The sequence below is a fragment of the Strongylocentrotus purpuratus genome, unplaced genomic scaffold (genome assembly GCF_000002235.5).
Source record: "Strongylocentrotus purpuratus isolate Spur 01 unplaced genomic scaffold, Spur_5.0 spur5_scaffold_5, whole genome shotgun sequence".
In the NCBI taxonomy this organism is placed as follows: domain Eukaryota; kingdom Metazoa; phylum Echinodermata; class Echinoidea; order Camarodonta; family Strongylocentrotidae; genus Strongylocentrotus; species Strongylocentrotus purpuratus.
This window is the reverse complement of record NW_022145611.1, coordinates 8557688-8576414: the sequence shown is the minus strand read 5'-3', so window position 1 is coordinate 8576414 and position 18727 is coordinate 8557688. Positions and strand designations below refer to the sequence as shown.

The following is an 18727-nucleotide window of genomic DNA, read 5'->3' as shown; positions in this document are numbered from 1 at the left end:
AATTCTGCTTGCAAAAGAGAACATAAAAACATTGCGTAATGCTCTGGTTTCTATATATGCCACATTTTTTAGCAATTATTAATATTTTCTTCCCATCATGATATGAACTTTTAAAAAAGAAACCTAGGTGAATTCTCATATTGGAGATAGAAGAAGCAACGTAATGTAGAACCAAGTGGATTAATTTATATCTCCATAATCCTATATAATTAGAACTGTAAATGACTTAAAATTAAAAACGATTTTCTCTTCAATGTGTTATTTTGTAATGATATTTTTAGAATTGTTTGAGGAAAAAGGTATCTTGCCTTGACCTTTACATTCAGAGTATGGTTGTTCTGGTTGGTTTCATTCAGTTCTTCCTGAAGACTCGAAACAACTTCACCATATAGTTTCCTCGTATCGCGGAAGTAAATCCGGCAGGATATAAGAATTTAGTTGTAATCAGAGCCTCTCTGAATCTCATTCACGTGACTTTCATTTTGAACAGAACATCAAAAAATCAATTTGTCATTCTGCACGCCCATGCAGTACCACGTCTCAACCAAATTAGATATTTTATTGAAGAATTATGCATATACAAAAAGTAGACACTGTAAAGTAAGTCGTGAAGGCTTATGAGACTTTAAATTCGTGTTTAATGTATAGGCTTCGAGCAACGCATCACTGATCTCTACGGAAAAACGCATACAAGAAGTTCATATGAGCGCATGCGCAAACGCATGGCTTACTGAGTGACGTAACAATGTAACTTTTGGCCAATGAGAGTGCGTATGATGGTGCCACGTGATTTTGAGAGTTACGTCACAAAGGATTTCCTTCGTATTTCCAGAAAGTGCCCTTTTTGTTGATGGCCCACTATGAAATACGCTCCGCCGCTCCTGCTTTGGCCAGAAAATTCAGATTTCCAAAGCGGCACAATAAAAGTTCCGTCCGCCTTATCATGCTCTATTTTATCTATGGTTCTGGCCAGGCACGTACGCAGGGGGGGAGGGGTGGGGGGGGGGGAGGGGGAGGGGGAGGGGGGAGGGGGAGGGAGGGAGGGAGGGGGGAGGGGGGGGTAAACCCTCCCTTGAGTTTTTTTTTATGTGTACGTTTTTCGAGAAAACCTAGATTCGCAAACAATTTGATGGCAACATTTCACATAATGTGAAAGAGGATGTCATTTAAAAGTATTAAGGCACTTCCGCAAAGATTTCCCTTAAAAAAATGTTGATAAAAGAATACGTAGATTGGTTTTCTGTTGTACACAGAATACCTAGATTTTGTATTCTTTCGTCAATATTCGACTTCAAACACCTTTGTTTTGAAAATCCTTAATTGCAGATATAGATCTATGTCTTTAATGACGTCCTCTATAACATTGTGATATGAATTTAATTGGGGCTCCCAATACTTTGGAGGGACTTTAACAACATCCAGTTGTAAGGAAATACCAGACCTGCTGAATCACACATCAAACGAAAATTAAATGGCTTAATTATTCACAAATCACAATCCTCCATGGGCTCATTCAAACCTTTTTTCAACACAATACCCATTTCTTTTTGGTAATTGGTCAAGCTTTGGCCTGAACCCTGGGACGCGTACGCGTAATTATTTCTTTCGCGCTCATTCGTTCCATCATAAATTTAAACGATACTCATCTCCACACGTGCACGCGATCGATCGAGCAGTGACAGCTAGCTCAGTTTAATACGGCTGCAAAATTTTCGACACGTCGTAGCGAAGTTGTATTTTGACCAATAATTTTCTAAAAAAAGGACCATTCTACACATTATACAGTCATGCTGGTAAGTGGAACCGATGTATTTTGGCCTAGGCCTAGCTAGTATTATCGGAGATAAAGAGAGATACCGTATAAATGCATCGGATATGCATCCGCTAAAATTAGATTTCAATGTGAACTTGAAGTTGAAGTGAAGTTGAAGTTGAAATGAAGTGAAGTTGAACTTGAATTTTGAAGGGGAGACCAAACTCCAAAGTTCGCGGATATTTTGACAAAATTTCTAAATGTGATATTAGATCTTTTACTTAGTCTATGATTTCTCATATTCTACACAAATGTATTTATTTTAATTAGATCTAGAGTCTACTTGTCTAGGTCTAGACCTAGGTCTAGGCCCAGACCTATATTACGAAATGGACGGCAAAGTCTTTTAGATCTAGGCCCCTAGACCTCTAGATCTAGACAAATTGGTTAAACTAGAAAATTTATCGTCAAAGTTTTCCGGAGATATCGCGATCTAAATAGATCCAAGTTAGAGTCTAGGCTTAGGCTAGGCTATTCGATTTCGGATCGGCGTACGTGCGCGCTGCAACTGTACCGGTACTAAAAAAAGTCATGAAACAACGAGACCTTACTTCGCGCACGGGGGTTTAGACTAACTTAGATCTAGGCCTATAGTATAGGGTGGTATTCCGATAGCACGTAGATCTAGAGGAGACTGGGTTCAATCAAGAACATGCGCCACTGAGGGTGATTAGTGGCAGCAAGAGGTCACCTTCAATCGTTTCTTGCCGATCAGCCACTACCACCCTCCTGGCCTGTGGGTCTGCCCAAGGCACCTCCCTTCCACCCTACCTGATCTTCAAGGGAAAGAACTTCTCAACGGAATTATCGGAGGGCAGTCTACCAGGCAGCCGCTTCAAGATGACCGACAGTGGATGGAGTAACGGTGTTGTGTTCAGGGACTTCCTGAGGCTGAGCAAGCACTTTATTCCATCCCTGCCAGATCGAGACCCAGAGCAATTAAGGGTTCTGCTCCTCTATGACTATGATGGTCATAAGAGCCACATCACCGTCCCCCTCATAGAGGAAGCACGACGGAACAATATCATCCTCTTCCTTCTGCCACCTCACACGAGCCACATTCTCCAGCCTCTGGATGTCGGGTGCTTTGGCCCAATGAAGGCACATTTTAACAGACAGTGTACGGACTTCCTAGCTGGACATCCAGGACGTTCCATCACCAGGTACGACCTTTGCGGGCTGATAAGCCATTCGTACCTACAATTGATGAGGAGGGGGAATCTGGAGGGAGCCTTCAGGAAGTCTGGAGTATGCCCCTTCAATCCAGAGGCTATCGATGTCATCAGAATGACAAGACCTAGTACGGTGACAAACTGTGAAGGGCACCCGGCACCTCAACCATCTAGTAGCAACGTTGAAGCTCTCCTAGCGAGCAAAGCACCATCCCCTCCGACAAAAAAAACAAACAAGAGGAAGCGACGTGCTGCACCCGAGTATGAAGCTGGCGGAGTAGCCCTTACGGAGAATGGAATTTTTTTAACAATTTTCCATTCAGCAACCGCGCAGACATCCGTTGAAAGACCTACACGTGATCACGTCAATGCCCAGGATAATGGGAATGATGGGGAGAAATGTTGTCAGTGCAACCTCGACGATCCTCCTACAGACTCAGAGAATGCCAGCACTAACATCATGTGGCCGGAATGTGAATCCTGCCAGCACTAACATCATGTGGGCGGAATGTGAATCCTGCCAGCACTGGGTCCACCTTGGACGCTGTGCAGGAAAGGAGGTAGCGGATGATGACTTCTTCCGTTGCCCATGCTGTTTGACTGAACCTTAAGCAATCCATTTTTCTATTTTTGTTACAATGTTAGTATAATCCCCTGGACCATTTCTTAATGTTGATCTTTCAACATGCACACACATAATCGTAAGAGATATATCAGGGAATAATTTTCCTCAAATTTTTTGATTAGCAATTTCAGCCGATGGATAAATATTTCAAATGAAATTCTGTACATTTCTATGGAAGAAAACTGCTACACAAAAGATATTTTGTATAGCAGTCATGCAAAAATGCATAGCAAATTGCGATGCGATACCAGGAAAATTATTCCCTGTATATTGTTATAAAAATCACCATAGTTATGCTTTGATTGTGTTCAATTATATATAACACATGGTCGATGTATACATGGATTATAAATATGTAAAATATATAAATAAAAATATGTAAATAATGAAATATGTGAATATTTAAAAAATTCATATTGTGTCAATGTGTAGAATGTAAAAAAGAATATGTTACAATGGTTGTAATAATATATTTCTGTGGAAATATAATGTAAAATATGTAAAATAATGCATCATTCAGAAATTAATGTATATACATGTATATATGAAAAGGTATTGATATGTAAATATGTGAAATATAATGTAAAATATGTAAATGAAATAAATCAATTATAAATAAAATGTGAATATGAAAAAAATTAATGTTCTTGAAGAACATAAACTTTGAAAAACTTTGAGTCTATGAATAAACAGATTCATGTACAACTGAATACCTCTACAATTTTGATATTGCCTGTTTTTTTCTTTATTTTCTGGGTATCTTCCATTTTTTTAAAATGATTTCCAATATATTTATCATGATTGTCGTGTGGATGAAAGAGTCGAGCTAGTTGCGTTTCATTAAAAAAAAAAGGATCTGTGGGGCCCATAAAACATTAATTTCCATGATAAATGATGATTATATATTATTTTTGCATGATTTTGAAATTGAATAAGTGTTTTTTGCAAGATTGCAATATTCAAACATTAACAAAGAAAGATGTTATCGTGCAAAAGTATGAATTACATGAGTTACATTATTAACTTTTAAACAAATCAACAAAACATATTTATTAATATTTGTATTTAAAAAAAAAAAAAAAGATATACTAGATAGGGAATACACTGACATTAACACGTGAACAATACAACAAAATTGTCTTTTATTTGCAAAATTTAACAAGGGTAATCTATTTGGGCAAAATTTCAACGATAGAGAGTAATTATTATCAATTTCAATGTTTCAATATAAAATCCGGCTACTGGTTGAAATGATGTCACTTTTTGGAATGTTTACATATATAAAGCCCACCACAAGAGGGCAGTAAATATCATGCGCGAACTTAGGTCACACTTTTTTACAGACGTCGGTAGTGGTAAGCCTTCCGATTTTCTCGTGTAATCATTGGTTTCAATGGAACATGATATATGTTGATCTGGATGTTTTGTAACGTGCAAGAAAAGAAAAATATCCGCGAACTTTGGTCACCCCTTCATACTAAGTTAGCGTATACTAAGTTAGTCCACACTTTTATGGAGTGCCTGTTGCCAACTCATTTACCCTGTACAGATTATTTTAATACTTCAATGAAAAGCGTCCAAAAAATTAATTTTGCAATGAAATGTGAAGAAAAAGATAATATGCGTATGAACTGAATTTTAACAAAGTCTTTGGTAGATTATCTTTGTCATGAATATTAAAGGAAGACGATGAAACCTAGCATTCCATAGAAGTGTGAACTAAAATTCTTGTTTAGTCTGGACTTAGTCCCGGCTTAACTTATGAGAATACCCCCCATAGGGTCTAGGCCTACCTACAGTAGATCTAGATCTAGAGTCTACAGCTGATTTATCATAAAATGCGGTCCATCAAAAATCAGTTCATATCATAATTTGCAAGATGAGATAGACTATCGTACAATCAGTTAGATCTAGGTCTAGTCAAACTTTTTACTTACAAATTTGAGGATATCTGCTCTCAAAATGAAGATTTCCAGGGGGGGCACAAAATGACATGGGGTGAATTCAGTAACGTAGGCCTAGATCTACGCCAAAAAATCGCAACGAGTCAGCCAGCCGGGGGGGATGGGTAGGAGGATAACGTAACGACTCTGCCAGCTGCTGAATAGATCTAGATCTAGACTAAGGTCTAACTTTCTAAGCACATTTAAAAAAAAAAATTTTGCTCACGAAAATTTAAAAATTGTGCTGGCCGCAAATTCGCTCAGTGGGGAGGGGGGGGGGGGCATGTGCCTCCTGTCCCCCCCCCCCCCCCCCCCCCCCCCGGATAAGCCCTGCTTTGGTAAGTTGATATTTTTTCAAAACGGACGCAAATGACTGCAAGATTTGATGATCTTTTGTCAATATTCTCACAATTTTGCGCCAAATTCCAAAGAAAGTTTCGTCTCTGGGTAATTTAATGCTTCTCTTTCCATTGGTGATATCAGATCTACCGAATTTTAGAGATTGCGAACTAAAGTCACGCGCAAACATTGGTCACAGTCACACTAAAATGTCCATGTACTTGATCGTGCCAGTAAAGCTTGCACAGCAGACCCTATGGTTGGCTTCTTGGTACTTGGTTGGTTGGTCCTCAAATGCTCCGCAAAAAGCAACAATTGCTCCGCGACATTTGCTCCGCCGACATTTGCTCTGACGACATTTGCTCTGACGACATTTGCTCTGCCGAAAATTGCTCCGCCGACAATTGCTCCGCCGACATTTGCTCCGCCGACAATTGTTCCGCAAACAGCTCCGCCCCTAAAAGTGCCCTGTAAATTTCAAATGCTCCAACAATGCTACTTCCTCAAAGCACCCCGTTGAAGATAAATGCTCCGCCGGAACGGTGTCAATATAATTAATAAGGATAAATCCTGCGAGCGCGGCGTCGCGACCGTCCTCAGGGAAAATTAAAAATAAAATGGAGTATGAAATATACTGTAGGCCTAGAGTAAAGGAGGGTTTTTTTGGCCACTTAAGACAAAATCCTATTTTTTGGACTCTTTACTTCCTATTTATTATCATTTCTTGTTCAAATCATGAAGCAAATAATATTATTTAAACAAAAAAAGAATACCAGAAAAAAATCACGAATTGCCATGACAATATTTATTTCAATTTTCACTGTTTCAGAGACAGTTATCGGCATAGCAAACCAGTTTTCGGTCTCATGTATGGCAAGTCAATAGGAAGCGCGCACTTCCTTGCTGATCTATAGGTTCCATGACACATGCTCCGCCGACGATTGCTCCGCCGACATTTACTCCGCAAAACGCGACAATTGCTCCGCGACATTTGCTCCGCGACATTTGCTCCGACGTCAAATGCTCCGCCGACAGTTGCTCCGCCGACAGTTGCTCCGCCGACAGTTGCTCCGCCGACAATTGCTCCGCCGACAGATGCTCCGCCGACAATTGCTCCGCCGACAATTGCTCCGCCGACAATTGCTCCGCCGTCAATTGCTCCGCAAAACGCGACAATTGCTCCGCCGACATTTGCTCCGCCGACATTTGCTCCGCCTGAAGCGACACTTGCTCCGCCGACATTTGCTCCGCCGACATTTGCTCCGCCGTCAATTGCTCCGCCGACAATTGCTCCGCCTGAAGCGACAATTGCTCCGGTGACATATGCTCCGCCGACAATTGCTCCGACGACATTTGCTCCGCATGAAGCGACACTTGCTCCGGTGACATTTGCTCCGACGACATTTGCTCCGCCCAAAAAGTGTCCCATTAAATACAAATGCTACTAGTACTACGACAAATGCTTCGCCGACAATATTTTTTTTCACGGGTTGTTTTTGTTTCTTTCTTTTTTTCTTCATTTTTTGAATGCATTTCATGACATTATGTAAATGAAATGAAATGAATGAATGTTGATAATGTGGGAGGAAAAAGCAGTTGCCTAAAAGTCATTTCGAATATACTGAAATAACTTTCCATCTATCACTGTACGTCCCACATAATGTACACTAAACACTCATTACATGTCATGGGAAGTTTTTTTTTTTTAAAGTAGAGCAGCAAGCCACATTCCCCAATACGCGCATACCTCCTAGTTAATTTCAAACAGCTCATCAATATGTAAGACCTGAAATTACCTCAATGAAAGAAGACTAATAACATGAGAGGAAAGAAAAGAGCAAAAAAGACAACCGTTTTTTGCTATTCCCCATAATGTTAGATTAAAAAAAATAAAAAAATAAAATTATAGCTCCTTACGCAAGTTCTCCGACGAAAGATAATTACTCCGCTCAAAATCTGTTTCATGTATTACTCATTAGCTGATCCAAAGCTCAAGGCTATCTCTCTCTCTCTCTCTCTTTCTCTCTCTCCCATGCTCCTCCTTTTCCTGTTTACACCGTTTTCTTGTCTTCTTTGCTCTTTTCTTTCCTCTCATGCTATTAGTCTTCTTTCATTTCCATCACTTCTTCTCAGCTCCCCCTCTCGAGTTCTATTTCTCTCGTGAAATTGAAACGTAAAGTAATACAATCATGTAGTACATTCTTGTTTAGAATAATATTTTCAATAATATCCAGTCCATTTTCTAAAGGTTTCTTTCCTTTAGTTAAGTGTATGTAGCTTTAATATATATATGTTAGTGTGCAAAACACTCCGTTTCATTCGAGTACTTTGTTTTCACTAAATAATTTAAGGGACTCACGAAGCCACCGGAAGAAGAGCAATTGGCTTATCATGAAGAACTAACATCAAACTGCAACAAAATGATTTGTATAAATGTGAATAAGCAGAAAGGCTGCCATCTCATTTTCCCGTCTGAATGGGTTCTCTTCCTTACGTATATAAGTGCCCTTATTTTCTAAACTTTTTTTTTATATTTGTGTGTTTATTAAATTTTCAATCATATAAAAATTACATATTTACAAGTCATTGGTAATAATTAGACAAACAAAAAAAACAATATGTATAAGAACAACTAACAATAATGAAAGAACAAGAAAGTTATAAAAAAAAAACATTATAGTAAACAAAAATACACTGTACACATATAAATCATAGTTTGAACTCCAGTGCATAAAGGGGAGTGAGGGGGCACAGGAATAAAAGTTAAATCAACATGAGTATCATAAGTCAAATCGCCATTTCTTAAAATGCGAAACAAGCTTGTTCCTTTTTTTCGCTGAGAAAATTTCAATATCTTTTTGTTTCTTTATAAAACTCTTAAAAAGATCAACACTTGGTAAATCCCCCTTACTTATTTTCTAAATTTCCATGATGACCTATTACATTGTATAATGCTTTACCTAGTAAGATGCATTGATCGAGGTAATTTCAGGTATTACATATTGATGAGCTACTTGAAATTAACTAGGAGGTATGCGCGTATTGGGGAATGTGGCTTGCTGCTCTACTTTTTTTAAAAAACTTCCCACGACATGTAATGAGTGTTTAGTATATATTATATGGGACGTACAGTGATAGATGGAAAGTTATTTCAGTATATTCGAAATGACTTTTAGGTAACTCCTTTTTCCTCCCACTTCATCAACATTCATTCATTTCATTTCATCTACATTATTACAAGAAATGCATTCAGAAAATGAAGAAGAAAAAAAGAAACGAAAAAAACAGGTGTAAAGAAAATATTGTCGGCGAAGCATTTGTCGTAGTACTAGTAGCATTTGTAGTTTATGGGACACTTTTTGGGCGGGGCAAATGTCGTCGGAGCAAATGTCGGCGGAGCAATTGTCGCTTCAGGCGGAGCAATTGTCGGCGGAGCAATTGTCGGCGGAGCAAATGTCGGTGGAGCAAATGTCGGCGGAGCAAATGTCGGCGGAGCAATTGTCGCTTCAGGCGGAGCAATTGTCGGCGGAGCAATTGTCGCTTCAGGCGGAGCAATTGTCGGCGGAGCAATTGTCGCTTCAGGCGGAGCAATTGTCGGCGGAGCAAATGTCGGCGGAGCAAGTGTCGCTTCAGGCGGAGCAAATGTCGGCGGAGCAAATGTCGGCGGAGCAATTGTCGCGTTTTGCGGAGCAATTGTCGGCGGAGCAATTGTCGGCGGAGCATCTGTCGGCGGAGCAATTGTCGGCGGAGCAACTGTCGGCGGAGCAACTGTCGGCGGAGCAACTGTCGGCGGAGCATTTGACGTCGGAGCAAATGTCGCGGAGCAAATGTCGCGGAGCAATTGTCGCGTTTTGCGGAGTAAATGTCGGCGGAGCAATCGTCGGCGGAGCATGTGTCGGGTTACCGATCTATAGCACTAGCGTCGGAGCAGGTATCCCACGCAGGAGCTCGCCATGCCGAAAACTGCAGTGCAGAAATTGGACTCTGGATTAGACATAGATATCGTGTGTGCGTTGCGGTGTCCAGCTGCATTGATTTAATGAGATACTTTTGAGCTTGCGACTCACACAAAAACGGGCTCTAAATCTGAAAAATACTTGAAATAAAGCTCATTTTATGGTACCAATATTTCTTACAGACACGCGTAAGATATTCGATTTTTCAGATTCGGGTAGCGGGAATGCCGATTACATCGATAAAATGTGATATTTTAGGATATATTTTCCATTGCAAATGTGGTTCTTCAGTGACTCTGGCATGGTCTGGTATGTGTGGGATATGTGATATGCTATTATGCGATGTATTAAAGGGATTTTACCATGCATCCAACAGACCGGCCAAAAACTTGTGATGGTCGATTACCCCCTCCTTTACTCTAAATGGTCGTGAAATAATCATTGATTAAAGGCCCACTGCACTACTTGTAGCTACTTGCGCCCTCTATATAACAAACAATGCCTAATCGGTGACCATTGGTCCCCCATGATCCTCTTTTTCTTATGTTAACTGAGAGCTGAGTTGATGAGCTAACCACCTGTCCAGGGACCTTGCAGGGCAGTCTAATCCCTCCTGTAAACTACGGCAGATAAGCTTTAAGAGAAGGGGTGGTAGGCAGGCAGGCGGTTTTCAGTTATTATATGAAAAGGATGAAAAATTTCTTGCTCGCTACGCTATAGCTTATGCTCGTAATACATGTACATCAGTGATTAAAAAGCGATGCTAGGCACGCAGATGCTTTTCAATATAAAATGGCAAGCCAAAGAATTTTGACCATTCGCTAAGCTCGCCATGGAATAAACAATAATTCTGAAATAATGCTTGCCCATTTGATTCAAAAGGGGCGTAATGTAGAAAGATTATATTTAAGATTATAACCTATGATTTTTACCTTCCTTGTTTGCCAAATAAAGAAATTAAAAACAAACAAAAACGTCCCCTTAAATATGTTTGTGCCCTCCCTTTCACGGGACAAGATGTCACAGTTACTTTATAGGTAAAAATATGCCTATAAATAATCAAAAGAGAAGTGTTAACAAAAATTGCTCACTTGCTACGCTAACTCGGGAATATAATTTTAAACATTCTAAACGTCAGACGAAGAAGGGCGGAAGGCAGGTAGATGCTATTCAATATAAAATAAGCTTAAAACCGCCCGCTCTCTAAAAATGAAATTGACATCGCCTCATGAATGTGCCCAACCCGTTCCGCAGCAAGAAAACTCTGTTTGATACTCATTATTGTTGAACATAATTCTTTGGTTTAAAACGCTCGCTCGCCGGTTTATGGTATACCATAAACATGCTCATTTAATTAAGGAGGGAAATTAAGCAGGAAGATACTATTCAATATTAATGATAAGTCTACATTAAAGCTCTCTTTCTCTCTCTCTCTCGCTATATACCATCGCTTACCGAAAGGGAATAAATATTACCTTAAATAATATTGTGCCCAAGAAGAAAAGAAAATTCACAATTTGTTGAAAGAAGGTCGACTCAAGGTTGAGAAAATGTAATATATTACTTAAAAGCTTCTGCACCTTACCCCCCCCCCCCCGAAAAAAAAGGATTGCGTCTTTCGCAAAGGTTTATCACTTTTTTCCATCAGTGTCTCCTGATCGGGGAATTAAAACTCGTCCCCCTTCTCAAAATGCACACTCTTGCCCTGAATAACAACAACAACAAAACAAATCACACAAAACAAAAACAACAACCCATAAAATAAATATTGTCGGAGGAGCAATTGTCGGCGGAGCAAATTGCGGCGGAGCAAATGTTGGCGAAGCAAATGTCGTCGGAGCATTTGTCACCGTTGTAATCGTCGCCGGAGCATGTGTCGGGTTACCAGACGACAGGGATATTTTGAATTTGACAGACCCTATGGTCGGCTTCTGTCTCTAAAGTGAGGAGCTGACCCTAACCAATTCCAAATACGAGGCTAACGAACGAAAGAGACAGAATCGTTGGTCTAACACAGTATTAGATCTAAAGCCAGTAATTGATCAAGATATGTTTAGAGTCCCGAGTTAAGCCTTTTTAGGGGACATGGAGACACCATGTTCACTCAGTATCATGAGTGATAAAGGTTTGAATTTCAATTTAGTAACCATTATTGCATGAACGTGCAATGCACGTAGACTGCATAGGGATGCGTGCAAGCTCTACATTATAGGAAGGGGTTTAATTAGCACACCAAAACGAGTGCACGATCAGATAGAACTTAGAAGTTGAGCATGCCACATTATTTACACTTGAACCTTGAGGCACGTCCTCTTGTCATATTCCTCCTATAGAGGGTAGTGAGAAATCTAAATGGACAATGACATGTCATGGATATATGTGTCTGATATTCCTAGTGATAGAGTCTTTATAATAAATTATAGGCCTAGACTGAGCCAGAGGATAATTTCGTTCTTGAAATTCTCAATCATGCTATCTAAAGAAGATGTAAAAGTACCATTCATCATTCGCACTTAAACAAAACACAGGTGGCCTGAGTGTTAAAAACTTCACTGTATTTCTATGTATGTCATATGTTTGAAAAGTATTATTGTAGATTTGTCTTGTTTAAACTTAATGTTTCTGGAGATGGAAGTAGTTTTCATAGCTGCCTACATGTCTCTGTCCCAGTTTTTTTTTGGTTTGCATTGCCTTTATAGAATGTTAGGCAAGTTTTGGGGGCTAAACAGTGGTTTGGGTAATAAAGTTAACTCGAAGTCACACAAGTCAAATTATCACTAAGTTGAATTTAAAATTTTGACCAAACTATGCAAAACGTGTTATTTCCACTTCCCAATAAGTCAAATTTTGCAATAGTCTAAATTTATTTTTGATGCTCCCAACAGATTTGACTTATGCGGAGTTACCTGATGAGTGATTCGCTAAGCTAAGACACCGCGGAAGGACGTGGGTTTAAGGTCTAAGAGGAGCACCAGCACTCCCAGGTTGCGAAAAAAAAGGGCTAGGATATCAACTTCAGGGGGATTTACTCCAGAAAGGTACTCAAAAATATTTTGATATCCACCTAGTTACTTTTTCAGAGCTACCAACCAACCCGTTTTTGCCGGAATTGCTCCTTTTTTTCCTCCAAATTACGGTATCACGTTTTTTCTTCATAAAATATGTTTTTTAATAAAAAAAATTTTTTAAATTATTATTTTTTTTTTTTAAATACCGCACGTCAAACAACAGGCCTAAAAGTGGTGATTGGATCACAAATTCAATAGAAAACTAATTTTCAAAACATACTTGAAGAGAAAAATATTATCAAAAAAAATGTCGATAATACCAAAATAACCACCAAAAAATTACCTGCTTGTATGGAAAAAAACACATGATAAACATTTCAGCTTTGGAAGTGTGTCACGCGTGGTTGTAAGTTTCATTTTTATGTATTCCTTTTTTTTGCTTGAAATTCCTTTTTTTTGCCATCATGATTCCTTTTTTTGGGTCGCACAAGGTTGGCAGCTCTGCTTTTTATGTAGGTAATACCAGAACTATCACTTTCCACATCAATATCTGTTGGACAAAGATATAAAGTTAACATACATTCAATATTGCTTGGTGTCAATTTTTTTTTCTTCTAGCCAACAAAATTAGTAAATAATTTAAAATGAATTAGAGTAAAACCATTAATTCTTTATTCTTATGACAAGTAATGACAATTGAAACATGATTATGTATCATGGTGTAACCTTTATGAATTGCCTATGACTAATTTCCCTAGACTTAAGCTATCCTCCACTCATTTTATGTCTGGTATTTTGGTGTAACTTTGGGATACGTTTATCTTAATTTTCCCCAGACTTAAGCTGTCTACTCCAGTAAAATCAACCGAGCCTGAAGAGATGACCTTTTGTCGATAGATCAGCCAGGAAGCTTGCCAAGGATCATTATCCTACCACTACTTTCACTTCTCCATCTACCTCGTTCTCCCATCAACCATCTTCAGCAGCGTCATCAACGCCGTCAACGAAAACTCAAAAGCCATGGCAACCAAAGACACGGTCAAGAGTGCAGAGTCCAAGAGAGCAAGGATGGCCTCGGAGTCAAGATCAGAAAAGCATAAAAAGGGTAAGAACTTGTGAACAAATTCTTCCTCCACCCTCCCCCAAAATATTACAATTGTTATTGTCATAAGGGTAAAAATACGCTAGCTGTACAGAATGCTTGAGTACAATTTTTGTTCATCTAATTGCCACTACTTTATGCATGAATATCACTCTTGATTGGATTTTCAAATATTTGTTTGAATAGTTTGGAGGGCTATTAAAACAGCTAAGATGATATTCAACTCTGGCCTAATAAATATGTGTAGATGCTCGATGAAAATGTGGTATCATGGATAGTTCATTCTTTGACGGTCAGATGTCTTTCGAGATTTAGCAGCTGTATGTGTGTCCTTTTCATTCTCCCATCTTTATTTGTTTGTAATTGTTTCCTTTATTTCTTTACACCCTTTTACAGAAATTGCTGTCCATTGTAGAGGAGACACTTGCAGCCGAGGGGACTGATTCCAGTCATGTTTGCTTCAATTGTTACAAGACTCTACACCCAAACCAAGAAATTTGTGAAGGTAAGCTATACAAGATAAGACACTGGGTGGGATGCTGATACCATGAATATGCATCTATTAAAGATAAAAAGATAATGATGAGGCTTTTAAGATTGTGTAAAAAATGTCAGTCATGCAGAAACTTTCATTGGTTGGGGGTAATTATAACATGTGTTTAAAGCTTTTAACAAGGATAATAATAAGTGAGCAATGAATAAACCTATAGCAAAAAATCCTTCATTTGAAGGTTAGTCTCTTGCATAGGAGTTATAGATGTTCATATATCCCCTGCTTGCTAGTCCCTTCTGTAGGAATTCATCAATTAATGTCAATCAATTCACCATTTTCTTTTCCCAGGATCTGAAGTTATCAAAGGAAGATCGCTGAGGCCAACGCTGACTTATCATCTCCTTTGAGCATGCAGATAGAGCAGCAACAAATTAGTGTTTGATGTCGTACTCCAAGATCAAGTAAAGCAAAACGGGTATTTGCTATGTAATGCAGAGAGTAAAGAAGCTACAAGACACTGGTTTCTTCATGAGATGTTTGAATCTTTTAGACTCTCTGTAAAACCTTTTGCGCAGAGTGAATATGCAGTTGGGTTAGGTACACATTTCACTGTACATACTCATCTAATGGACTGACTCACCGATTGTTTCATAAATATTCAATTTCTTATAGTAGTTTTTCTTTTTAATAAGAAATGTTTCTGACTTGTGGCTCCTTTCAATAGTCGCATCCTATAGCACTGTATACATATTGTGGCGGCCGCCCCTGTCTTCGATCTCGACCTCTACGTCAGGATGGTTCCCATTCCCAGATGGGGAATTTGATTCTTTACTATATCTGTCAGGATATTCGTCAGACAACATCTTATTAATTATGTCCAAGTGGTCAAAGGAATTAGGTCTTATCTTTATCCAAAAAGAGACCGGGGAAGCTACAATTACTTATTCATGTTTGTTTCGTTGAAATATACGACTATGACGGAGGTGTACCGGTTAAGAATTAAGACAAGTGATTAGAGACTCATAATTTTAGTTTCCCGACAAAAAGAAAATGGTCAACTTTTATTGATACATGTACTTCAAATATTTACAACATCTTCATATCACCACTGTCACAATGCCTTGTGCTCATAGTTATACTTCAGTAATTTACATAATTGTTGTTCTTATATGTTAATACATGTAATAAACTGAAGGGCAATGATTCATTAGGAATATGGAACTTGGAAAATTTCCTATCTTAGTTTAATTCCATTTCTATAGCATCATAGGGGGAGAGGTGGACTTCATGCGTCTTAATAGTGGTACATCTTAATTCCAGCTAGCGTCTTAAAGTCCACTTCGTTCCGTACCTTCATATTCAAGTTCCAATTACAATTCCTTATGGCTATTGGGGGATTTCCAGGGAGAGCTTAATTACATGTTGTCTTGACGAACGCCCAATTACCAGTCTTATGGGGGGATTTCCAGGGAGAGCTTAATTACATGTTGTCTTGACGAACGCCCAATTACCAGTCTTATGGGGGGATTTCCAGGGAGAGCTTAATTACATGTTGTCTTGACGAACGCCCAATTACCAGTCTTATGGGGGGATTTCCAGGGAGAGCTTAATTACATGTTGTCTTGACGAACGCCCAATTACCAGTCTTATGGGGGGATTTCCAGGGAGAGCTTAATTACATGTTGTCTTGACGAACGCCCAATTACCAGTCTTATGGGGGGATTTCCAGGGAGAGCTTAATTACATGTTGTCTTGACGAACGCCCAATTACCAGTCTTATGGGGGGATTTCCAGGGAGAGCTTAATTACATGTTGTCTTGACGAACGCCCAATTACCAGTCTTATGGGGGGATTTCCAGGGAGAGCTTAATTACATGTTGTCTTGACGAACGCCCAATTACCAGTCTTATGGGGGGATTTCCAGGGAGAGCTTAATTACATGTTGTCTTGACGAACGCCCAATTACCAGTCTTATGGGGGGATTTCCAGGGAGAGCTTAATTACATGTTGTCCCGACGAATTAGGCCCTTAATCTCTCGTTTCAGAAATGTTGCAGGTTATAAAGACATAATGCAGACGTGGGGAAAACAATGCGCTGTGCTATCTTGGAAAGCACACGCGCAGCGTATAATGGACTTAAGCATAAGACTGTGCTAGTCCGTAATAGATTTATTTGTTATTTCTCATTAATAAACTTTAAACCTAAAGTAAACCATACAATTCCAATAGAGTATGTCTTTTGCAATGGACAGAGCATCATCAGAAATCAACATAAGCATTTCTGAGTTATGAATTCATCTAAAATGCGTCAGAAACAGCTAGCGCTGGGTCCGTGTGCTTCGACACCACATCGAAACAGCACTAAGCATCAATCATGGCGCGCTGCACAGAGGGAACGTTGCTCTATGCGTGCAGTACATACATGTAGCAGATCGATTGGGTATGATGCCAACATCAGGTAGCTCAGACAATCGGTGTTGGGGATGCCCTTGAGGACAGCATCAGATAGCTCAAACAAGGGGCGCTGGCGATGCTCTTTGATCTGGTCGCTCGTTGACGTTGAAGTAGAAGGCTCAGTGTCAGTGTCATGTTTTTTTGCAAGGACTTTGAACCTATTCTTGCAGGATTAACTCTTGAGATAGTTCCCACTATCTTATGAAGATTTATTTTCTCCTTTACCAGTTCATCATTATAAAATAGTAAGTAGAATATTAAAACTTGGATTTTGTTTGCTTTGTCTGATGCACTCCTCCATAGGAAAAAAACGGAAAGTAACCTCCATGACTCTGATGACAGGTCATGAATCTTCTGCTCCATTTCCTTCAGTGCGACGGTCAGGTTAAAGCAAGAGTCCTTCGCTTCGAACACACAGATGGAATATGTGTTCGGGAGGCTATTTGGACCCTCAACGTTTGCCACTTGCACCATTAGCTTAAAGGAGGTGCCCCCTTTATCTCCTAGCTTGACCCAGATCTGGTCATCAGGGATTCAGCCATCATGCCAAGTGAGCATGGTTTTTTTTCTTTTTTAGTAAGACTTTGCGTCCGATCAGTTTCTTTTCAGATGGGGTTAGGCTACATGATGGTGTCTGCTTTTTGCTGTAGTGGTGGTCAGCTTGAGCAGTGTCGTCAACATCTCTGATTTCTCGATACTCCACTCCCCCCCCCCCCCCCCCTCTCCATGCATGAAATTCCATACATGCCAACTGTTCAGATTAAAGAGGAACATTCCTCTTTTTGGGAGAAGATAATTATCATTTTAATGCAGGTGTTCCTCTTCCTGTACAAATTTGTCTGTAGTATTGAATAGGAGAGTTAGGATTGTTCCTCTTTTTTTTAAAAATAGCATAATTTGTACAGATTTCTGATTTTTAAATGTTGGCATGTATGAAATTCCATCCTCAGCTCTTTGATCTGCCTCTTGCCAAGGCGAAGATCAATTTTTCGTCGATTCTTCCGCAGTGTACGGCTTCCTTATTTTGGTTGGCTAATGCAGGCCTGATAACAACCCGATTTTTTTTTTTTTTTTCCCGATTTTTTTTTTCTTCCCGATTTAAAAATTAAAAAAAATTAAAAAAAATTATTATTATTATTATTATTTTTTTTATTTTTTATTTTTTTATTTTTTTTTACCAGATTTTTTGTTCCCTTCCCTATTTTATCCTGATTTTCCCGATTCCCCGCTTATTTTCTCTATTCTTCCCTATTTTGCCCTATTTTTTTCCCAATTTTCTTACTCGAAAGGGGGGAATGTTGTTAGATGCCATTTTTTCCCGCGAATCCTCTTCTTTTTGTTTACTCAAGGGGGGCGTGGTTGAGGGGAAAACAAATTACCTATTTTTTTTTTAGTGCTCACTATCACCCCTGCTAATGCCGAACTTGAGCATTGAGCCTGATATCACAGTTTAAAATAGTGTCTGTCTAGATCATACACCCCAACAAGTTGATGATTTCTTTGATGGTTGATGGATTGAGGGGAGAGTTCTGCATAAAGAGGTTACCGATGGAATTGAGTTTGGCATTGTTAGCAGTATAACTCCCATCAATTTATGAAGTCGTCCAAGTTGGAAGACGTCACTCATGATGGTGGTACCCTTTTCATCTAGGGCACATTCTGGAGCGATGTGGACGTATATCTCTTGTTGGTTATAAAAAGAAACTATTTAAAGTTTACATGTTGTATTTTTCAGTAGGAGGTGAGATAAAGAGGTTATAGCTTTGTACTTTGTTGTAAGAGTGGCTTTAGCATTGTCGTCCTCTGGCCACAGTTCTTTCTA

The 18727-nt window shown here is 39.2% G+C and overlaps 1 long non-coding RNA gene across 1 annotated transcript; it reads left to right on the top strand.

The window, feature by feature from the left end:
• Positions 1–11797: 11797 nt before the first annotated feature.
• Positions 11798–14422, top strand: LOC115929445. Its single transcript, XR_004066498.1, has 3 exons — positions 11798–12886; positions 13693–13961; positions 14355–14422. It is a non-coding gene; the product is annotated as an uncharacterized LOC115929445 (long non-coding RNA).
• The last annotated feature ends 4305 nt before the right edge of the window (positions 14423–18727 follow it).